Genomic DNA, 10,726 nt, shown 5'->3' with positions numbered 1-10,726 from the left:
CACACCGTGCTTTGTACCTGACCTGAGCATACGTTTTGGACGTTTTTGGTGAGCGTGTCTTAAAACATTTCGTAGTGGTGCTTTACATAAAAGCTCCCATAGACAAGTTTGTCATTTTACTATACTAACTTTAGAAATTTCACGTTCTTTTCATTTTTTGTGGCGTCCACAGCAAAAAGAATGGCATATCGTATAGCTTAAAATTGTATGGCGTATCGTACAACGTAAAATTCTATGGCGTAAGTGCTGCGTAAAATTACATCATCTTCCCCAGTAATGTGATCTACCCCCCATAATGAAAACGGTAGAAATTCTTTTCAACTATAGGTGTTAGCTTTACGAATCGACTGGCGTGCCAAACCATCGTGAACGGACACATTCTCAATTAGAAGCAAATACGGTAGTTAGTGAGCTTACTAGATTACCGGAAAGTTAGGGTGTCCGTCCACCCTCTGTATAAAGAAAGACATGCTGAAGTCGCACCTATTTAGACACGTGCCCCCAGTCTTGAGACATGTGTTTTCATCTTGTGAACAAAATTGCTGAGAGAGTTGCCGATTTTCTACTCTCTCACTGGATTTGGATATATACCTCCAGTTCTGAGACATGTATTACTATCTTGTGGACCCTGAATACTGCGTTTTGGCAAGCGAGTGTCAAAACCTATATTCACGTGTTAGGCTCCGAACGCCAAAGCACCTCTCTTTTTGTCATCTTATAACTTGTTAAAATCGTGGACTAAAGTTTCAATGACATATCGAGGGACTTTAGATCAATAATGCCATAATTGAGAGGATATCATCCTCTTTACTCTTTTTTAAATCGATATCTTCTCATGACATGACATCACTTAGGACAGCCTTTACTTGTAAAAGCGTTCTACATTTGCAAAGGATCAATCTAGATTCTTCAGCGCGTTAAGTCTAGAAAATACTTCTTCTAGCCTTAATAGCTACTTGTCTCAAACACTTAGCGAATCAAGGATAGTTTCGACATCCTTAACACTACTGAAAGAGTCTCTATTCTTAGGGAACTTCGTAGAATTAGTCTCGGATTTATTTCCTTGGCTAATTTGATTCTCGTCTATTCTAGACTCGATCAAAGTGGGGGCTAACTGTAGACATCTACTTTTGGCTCCTGTCCCGACTGGAAGTGTTATGACGAAAATAAAACCATCTCTGTGCTGGATCAACGTGAAGAATACTTATGGACAACTAATTAAGCCACAAGAATACAAAACAACTAGCCTGACCCAAAAAAATGAATTAAAGTCCAATCAACTAAGCCCGATCAGTAATTAGGCTTAAACCCAAAGTTAAAACCTAATTTTGACGGACTTAGAGGCGCCTAGTTTAAAAATTAAAGTTGCCGCAAAAAAATCAGCGTGCATCTCAACGAGTCGCGCTGGTCTGGCGCGCACAACTCATAAGGTTGCGCGTGACGCCAAGTGCAGCTTCTAGTGATGCGCTTGTGGAAGATTCAGAATTTTATAAAAATATAAAATTAAATCTGACCATAATACAACGCGCAAGACGTTCAGTTGCGTTGCCCATAGCAGCGCACCTAAATCACTTGCGTAGAGTAGGCGCGCGCAACCCATTCAGATGCGCATGACACCTGCTGCGGCAGAACACTCGAAACCCTAAACGCACCCATTTCCCATAAATAGGGGCTTAATACGAGGCTTAAACAGATATAAATTAACCCGAAATACTGGCAGAAACTTTGTGAACTTGTGTACTATCGACCCTCTTGTCCTAAACACTCACCCTCTTTTTATTACTTGTTACTACAGTGGAGGTTCCCAAACAAGAAGGAGTCTATAAGTGTTCTAAACGAAGATGTAGCAAGGAAAAGTGGTAAATTCCCGAGCACTTAGATCAATCACCTTTTCTTTTCTTATTTAAATCATCTTTAATCAATTAATTAGTGTTGCTTGGTCATTTAAAATAAACATTTAATTAATTAATTTCACATAGTATTCTTTCGTTAATCAAAGAGTAGGAATTGAATAATAATTGGTGATTGATCGCCTAAGCCAAGGCGAATCTTGTTTATTTATTGTTCTTTCCACGAATATTGATTAAACAAAGAATAACAACTTTTGCAATGTAATTTCTATGTTATTAATGCTTGTAAATAAAATCAACTAACATAGTTTTAGGTATCACGTTGCATACATTGTTTGGTGGTGAAATTGTGAAAAAGGAAGAGCTAGTAGAGGCCGCACTAGGGCTAGAATAGCAATTCCCCCTAAAAGGAACGCTATTTTAGTACCCTCGCTCCCGAACTCATTTCTGGTACAAGTAGACCAATTTGGGTATGGGTAAACTTATGATTCGTGCTAAATATCCCTTGAACTCTACTTGGGAGAAAGGCATGAACGAGGTTTATGAGTTTTCGTAAAACTCATTGGCCACTCCTTACTAGTTTCTTACAAAAAAAAAAGCATAATGATAGGATCAACTCTAATTCAAGGTCCCCCAAACAGTCAGGAATTCAAATCCTAATACACCCTAACAAGTGTAAAGTCCTAGGCTTTTAAGGGCCATGGGCATAGAGGAGAAGGATCCCTTACGATGGGCACACCCTCCTTACATATACTTGCTCATTCTATTTTCAATGTTGGTTGTGGATTCATTAACTCTTTTTATGCAACTTCTTTTGAATACCATGTCTTTCAAGATTTTGAACCTTGCTTTGGTTTGCTTGAGTTGTAGATGGCACCGCTCCACCGTCCCAAAAGGGCTCACGGCTCTACTTCTCGAGAGGTTGTGCCACCTCCTTCCAATATGAGCGAAACGTATGGCATAGAGTTTACCAACCATGAACATTGGGAGAACTTCATTCGTCTCTCTTCCCGAAAGATACTTTCAACGAGATTCTATGATCCATCAACAACAACGAAGTTAGGGATCGATGATGATGTAAGACGGTTGGCTCGAAACTTAGGATTGGAAGACTTTAAAGGTCTTAGTGCACCTACATATGCCCGTCTTACCTTTTAATTCCTTTCTTCTCTCGAAGTGCATGAGGAGGAAGAAGGTGGTGAACTTGCTCGCACCCTAACATTCCAAATGTTCAATAATGACCATTCTATTCCGCTTTCTTACCTCAATGAGATATTCAAGTTCCCGGACCATTGGAAGAAACCGATTACATCTACCCGGCCTTTGAGGACTTACAACGTGATCATGGGTATAATGAGGGTCGTTGGTGGAGACATATATCTGTGGAAGGAACTTATCGACCTCAATATTTCAAAGTGGCTTCAATTATTCATCCGGCTTTGAGGTATTTCAATAGGTTTCTTACCTATGCTTTCTTCTCAAAGGAATCCCTTGGTGCCATCTCTAGGGAGGAGTTAAGTTGGTTATGGTTGGTGGATTAACCATTTGGGGATGTTGAGGTCATCGACTTTGGGATTCACTTGCTAGATCGATTTATCAATATTCGTGACGGTGTTTTTCTCTTCAGGAGCATTCAATTGGGAGGATTGATCACCATCATCACTCTTTCTCTAAACAAAAAGTATGATTAAATGATCTTGTCTCTTAAGCCCATCCGAGACCGCCGAGAGAAGTCTCCGTCCTATCTCTTCAACATTTATGCTTTGATCAATAAAAAATTCTTGGAGCAGCCTTCTAAGGAGGATATGTACATTTGGAAAGTTTCAAGAGCAACCGATTGGTGCCCGATCCCACATATGGAGGCCACCGCTCTGTGCTTGGACACCTCACTCCCTTGGCAGCCTAACAAGTGGCCTATCTAACCATCTCTCAAGAAGACTCCTCCGCCCAACCTTTGCATCAATCCGCATGCTCCCGTTCATACTATCTCTCTTGATTTGCCCCTGGTATCTCAGGAAGGTACTCCTATGATCTCTTCTTCTTCTTCATCTACTTATCAATGTTATTTGCCTAGTTTGCATGCTAAATTGATTCCATTTCTAATGTGTTGAATGCTTCCCCTTTGGGAAATGACTTTGTGCTTGGTTATGATTATCATGCTAGGCAAATTTATGACTTGCATGTTAGGAGAGGAGAGATTGAGCCACATTTGAACTATTCCTACCTCCCAGTCCAACAAGGACCCGTACCTCAATGGGTCCCTTATGATTCGGACCAAGGGTCATCTTTGTGCTATCCTTATTGGGATGGGCCTCATGTGCCCCCCAATGTAATTAGAAGGACCACCCCAGCCACCTATGACTATAAGAGGCCCGGGGGGTATGACTTTGCCTATGACCCGGCTAACCCTAACCCCTTCCCTAATCCCGAGACCTTTAGTAGATGGGGGCTATTGGGTGAGCCAACTCTAGATGATTGGTCCTACTATTTTTCTATGGATAAGGATCGAAGGGAGAGTAGGTTGAGAGGTAAAGGGCCGATGGAGGTGGATTCTGTTGTTAGCTGAGTCTTTTCCGAGGTCACTGAGAAGAGTACCCATTCTACCCCTTACCATAGCGCCAAGTGATACCATGTTAGCTACCCCCTTATTTGCTTGCTTTGCATTGATATTGTTCTTTTGCCTTCTTGTTGTTAGGATTTTAGCTTAGGGGAGTAGCTCATTATTAGCTTGGGGGAGTATTTTTATGATTGGATGTGCTTCATTGGGTTCCCCTTTGCTTTTTTGGATCACTTCGACTCTGACTTTGAGTTTCTGTCTGATGATGATGTTGTCTGATGATGATGTTGTGATATTGGATTGTCGTTGATGGTTGTTTTTCTGATATTGATTGATTTTCTAGTTGGATGATTATCTTTTCTACTTTTCATTCTGTATCTCTGGTTCTATGATCATTTCTGATTCAGCTTAGTTATTTTCTACTTTCGCGTGGAAGTTACTGACAATTTTCTTTGTATATAGTCTTTTATTTCTCACATAGCGTATAATTCTTGCATTTGCTTCTTGGAGCATCGCAAAGGTTTATGCTTCCCCTTGTTTCTCTATATTAGCATTGCTTGGAGTACCCAGTGAAATCTTTTTATCTCTTCTCTTTCCTTTTTCTTTCTTGTTTGCTTATATTAGGATTAGTCTAGGATGAGTTGATGGTTCGAGGATGCTTGCTTTGTAACACCATAGGGTGTGTGGGGTCATTGGCGATGTTGCCGAATGACCACTTATATGTCGATTGGGTTTTACATGTCTTGCATGCATCTTTTCGCCTTTCTTTCTCTATTCCTTTCCTTTTCCTTCTCTTATTTTTCTTTTTGCTTTCAACTTTCTCTAAAAAAAACAAAGAAAAATTAAAAAAAAAATAAAAAAAAAAAAAAAGATTTTGAGGCATTATTTTCGTTTCTTTTGATGTTTTGCCTTTGATTTGGACACAATACCATCCGAGCTTTTGCTTTTAAATGAATAATTTCCTATGTGGTATCGGTGTGCATGTTTTGAGAGTATCTTTGGTTGATTCTAGGATAACGTATGCTAAGGTAGCGGTTTAGACCTTTTGGGACCTTGTAGCCGGTATCTATTTGTTTATGGTAAGGAGTTGCTCCCTATAGTGGATTTGAAGCTAATAATGAGTTTTTGCTACAACCGTGTGAGGCTTCTATTATTCTTGCTTTCAACATTTCTTGATTGAGTGGCACATGGATCCTTGACTATTTCTTACCTTATCTAGAATTTAACTCTCATCTCCTGAGATCGCGACCGAGCCATTTAAAAAGGACAAAGGCATCTTTTCGGGGTGGTGATTTTTACTTTTCTAGAATAGTTTTCTTTTCTTTGTTTTGGGTTTACATTTGCCTTCTTGCTAACCATTTGAGCCATATACCTTTCTTTTCAAGCCACATCTTTAGCTTTTGAGCCTTTTGTTTCATTCTTGTTTTCCATCTTTGGTTTTAATGAAGCATTTGGTCTTTATTGTTGGAGTATTTGGTGGGTGAGATTGATTATTTGGTTCTTATAATGTAAGCAAGTTTATGTTGTAATTATCTTGTGAATAAAAGGCAAATCTAAGTTGAAAAAGTCGTCCATAGTTAAAAGAGGTGAGGACAATGCAATAAAGTGAAAAATAGAAAATAAAAAAAGTGATAAACAGCAAAGCAAATTCAAATGCTTTGGAAAAAGAAAAAAAAATGAGAAAATTGAAAAATTACAAAAATATTTTTATGTAAGCCTTTTTCTCCCTATTTTGAGCATTGGGGACAATGCCATGTTTAAGCTTGGAGGGAAGCGTTCTTACACTTTTGTATATATATGTTTGTGATTATGGCTATGAATAAGCTTGGGGTGTTGGTGTTTTGTTTGGTGATTACTTGGTTTTGGTGTTGAGATTTGGCCAATCTTTGCTTCACAATTTAGGTATACAACCAAATTTTAAATTTTAGCCTACCTTCACCCTTTTTGCCCTTGCATTACAACCCTTTCCAAGACCTTTTGACCTTTTTGGTTAAGTCACAAGTCGGTGGAGGGATATGTGAGTCACGCCTATGGAGCGGTGTGCATAGTCAAGATGTCGAGTAGCCTTGAAAATCTCTTCTTTTCCAGTTCCTTCGAGGAATCATTGAGATGCACACTAAAGGTGGATTTGAAACTAGTAGGGGGAACGCGGTAAGATTGTTTGGGATGAAGGTGAATTGTGTCTCATTAGTTCTCTATGCTTAGCATATCTTATGTTCAATCAACCTTGGATATCTTAAAAGTCCATTTCAAAAGCTTTTGGTTTTAACTTTTCCTTTTTAATTTTAATTTCCTTTTTATGATTTGCCTCATTTTTACCCTTAAGAGTTATGGGTTAAACTCTTTAGATACCCTTACGAGATCTCACTCGTTCTCATTGGCGACTTTGGGGTTTAAGGGGCTTGTTGTAGCTAAAAACAACCGTGATTCCTACGAAAGTGAGTTTTAGTGTACATTCTTATCCTCTTCTATCCTTTTTCTTGTTCGAATAAGTTTTTCATCCTATTCCTACTTGCTTTTGTTTTGCTCGAGGACGAGCAAAAGTCTAGCTTGGGGGAATTTGATGAGTGTCATTTATGGCACTCATTTAGCCTCTTTTAGGATGATTTTTAATCTCTTTATAGCTCTTTTATCCCTTTTTCTTTAGTTTTATATGTCATTTCTCTAGTTTGTATTTTTCTTAGTTGTTTTCCCCGTTTCTTGCATTTCTTGGTTTATTTCGCTTTTTCTCTTTTATTTGTTTACTTTTCTTTGATTTCAGGAGAAAGGTGATGTTCAAGGATCTCCATGGCTTTTTCTTGGGATTTGTAAGGCTCAAGATGCAAGTCGGTCTCTCCCTTTGAAGCTCAAGTGTTAAGGGGTGCAAGGTCCAAGCCTTCTAGGCCGCGCTCTCAAGCTGTGTGGGCATCAAAAATGTTGTTGAACCCACCGTGGGAGTCTTTGGAATCTGCCACCCACAATATTCATCAAGTGGAGCGCATGGAGGCACCGATGGACACACGAGAGAAGTTGCCCTGTTCCCAGGCGCGGGCGCGCAGAATAGGGGCGCGGGCGCGCAGCCATGCTTCCGCCGTTCCATACCCATTTCTCCACGACCGCGCATTATGAGGAGAGGGCGCGCCTGTACGAGTTCTTTTTGGACGTCTAACTAACTTCTCCTTTGTTAGTTTTACTATTTACAGTTTTTCTTCCTTTTGAGGGAGAGAATTAGATTAGAATTGGATTTAGATTAGATTTTAGAGAGAGAAGCTCAAAATTGGGGAAACTTTGGTTCTTAGATTTTAGAGAGAGAAACTTGGTGATTTGATGATTGTTACGTCTAATCTTCATCCTCTTTGATTTTGATCAAAGTTTTGTAAGCATTCTTTACTCTTTAATGCAATTTTAGTGTTTGATTCTTGATATTTGGTTGAATTTTTAGTTGAATGTTTGATTTGATTTTTGATAATTTGAATACAATGTTGATGATGAAATTGGTGATTAGTTTAGTTTTGCTATTCAATTTTGCAATGTGTAGTGAGTAGATTACTTGCTAGGGATGTGGTGAAGCATGTATGAGTGATAATTCATAACTAATTGGGGGATTCTGATTGATTTGATTTTGTGATTAAATTGGTTGGTAGAAATTGTGCATGTGTTTGATGTCTTGAGGCGTGATCAACCTTAATTATCAAGCTAGATTGCATTGTAGTTTTCATTGATATGACACATTGATTTGGAAACTACTCTTATCGATTAAACTTGTCACGTGATGTTCCTATGTTAGTCATTCTTAGAGACCACTAGTTTGACGACTAGGAAATAGCAATTTAAGTGCTTTTGATCACATTTACTACTTTCCCTCGCATTATTCGATTGATTGATTTCCTATCCAATTAGCATGATTGTCGTGAATGCATGTGGATCCTAATTCCCTAGCATTCTTGATTTCGTTTTTCATATTCAAATAGTAGTGTTGATTAGTTTGTTTTAGACCAAATCGTTTACCTAGACTTCGGGATAGCTTGACTTAAGACCATAGCTTTTACCTCTATTCCCTTGGGTTGGACTCGGACTTACCCCTATACTAGGGTTGGGTTTGATCATAAACTTTGTTTGATCGGGGGAGTTTTAGAACTCAACGACCTAGAATCTACCCACCGTCAGTAAGTCGAGTTTGAGTCAAGGATGTTTAGTAGTGCATTTTATGCACCAAGGTAGTAATCGTGCAATTTTGTGCACAAAACTATGCAAGGAACCTCAATTAAAATAAATAGTATGTGCTCGCTAATTAATTCAAGAATTAAATGGAAGCATGTGTTGATTGTTGTTGTTGTGTTTATTCTTGATTGATTGGTTGGAGTCACCACAAGTTAAATTGGTAAATCACGTAAACACCTAGAGTATGAACAAACGGGGGGAGTTATGGGGTTTTATATTTAACCATAGCTTCTACAGGAGTACAGGACACTGTACTTTCTTTAATTTTATAATTTATGCACTAGAATTCGGTCACAAGGTGACATAGTAGGTACCAATTGTGGTAGCTCCCTAATTGGAAGCTCAATATTTAAATGGGTTATATTCAAGGAACAAAACCCGTTCGATGCGTAATCCAGAATCATTATTTATTAATTAATATTGTTAATATGAGTCAAAGGTAAGTTGACTTGTGATTGTATGGCGAGCATGTATTTAATTATTATATTGATGTTAGGATATTCATGTTAGTGTGGTGCATACGTACTCAGTTTTGTTGATTCGTACTTTTGTGTTTGTGTTTGACTTTGCTTTAGACTGGCCCTACTATTACCCATTTATATGGTGAGTAGAGGGGTTGAAATAAAGAGAAAGTGACAGATGCTTGAAGCATGAAGAGCATGAAGGGAATGAGTGCAAACACTTACTTATTATGCTTTCTTAGTTTTATAATTTGAATTATTGGTAAATTGATAATGGACTAACATTGTTATGTTATGCCATGTCTAGATTGGTTCCAACTTGTGAACATTTAAGTTTACTTTCGTTTTGAGGTTGTGAACTCAAGTTTTATTTTAAAAGTTGGTTTTTATTTTTAGTCTTCCGCTGTATGACATTGAAAAATAGTCTTACCCATTATCACTGTGGCAGTAATATTTTGGTTATTTCCTAAAAAGGGTTTTATTTAGAATATAAAGAGTATTTTAAAAAAAGGGGAAAATTTCTAGGGTATTATAGAAGTAATAATGGTGAAAAGTGTTTGGCTTAGACAAAAAACCCAAGGTACACTTTTCCCCACAAAAATTACTCCAGCTCAACAAAAATGAGGATAAATTTGTCAATTATAAAGTGATCAGATGAGGGTATTATTGTCCGAAAATGTAGTCCAGAAAAAGAAAGATTCTCTAATAGGTGAAATATTTTACAACACCCAAAATGGTATATTTGCCAAAATTAAGGAACGAAGGGAGTATTAAAGAGAAAAATAAAAAGAAGAATGTTACTCCCTCAGTCCCTCCGTGTTTTAATGAGTGTTACAGTTTGACTGGTACATAGTTTTAGGAAATTTAATTAACTTAAATAATATAAGAGATAAGTGGGGTAGTTAGAGTATTAAAAAATTATAAAAGAAAGATAGTGGGGTTAATTGTTTATTGAAAAGTAATGAATGTGAGAGGAAGTATATAATAAATAAAGTAGTAGTGGGTTTAGGTAGGGACCATGAGAGGAGAGAGATATAATATTTAAAGGGAGCTTTTTGCCAAAAAAGAAAGTGTAACACTTATTAAAACACGGCCGGATTTGGTAATTGTAATACTTATTAAAACACGGAGCGAGTACGATTTTACCAAAGAGAACTTTTCATTTTTATTTTTATTATTTTTACTGCAGAGAACTTCTCAAAATAGAAACAAAACAATAAGGGTTCGTTTGGCATGGATATTGTAGACACCTAAAATGTTTCCCCAAAACCAAACCCGATGATAAACAACCTTTCACTACCATTATTGGTCGGGTTAAGTATTTAATCTTTGGGGTGCTTAAATCCATATTTAACCCGATATATTTCATAAACCAACCTAATTCTTAGCCTATTTCCCCAAACTATAACTTATTTTCCTCTTTTCCTGTCCACATCACAAAACCGAGCTAAACTGATTTTGTAGCCCTGTAATTTTGATCCAAATATTATTTGTTTATATGGAACTTGAAATAAGCTTTCCAACATATATCATAAGTCCAATTCCGATTTAAAAACGAAGAATATATGAGCAAAACACTAAAACTCGGCCCAAAACCGACACTCTTTCACTAAAACGGCCATATCTTAAAATCTATAAAATATTTTGACATGATTTTA

The sequence above is a fragment of the Chenopodium album genome, chromosome 18 (genome assembly GCF_948465745.1).
Source record: "Chenopodium album chromosome 18, dcCheAlbu1.1, whole genome shotgun sequence".
Taxonomy (NCBI): domain Eukaryota; kingdom Viridiplantae; phylum Streptophyta; class Magnoliopsida; order Caryophyllales; family Amaranthaceae; genus Chenopodium; species Chenopodium album.
Note: the sequence above shows the minus strand (reverse complement) of the source record.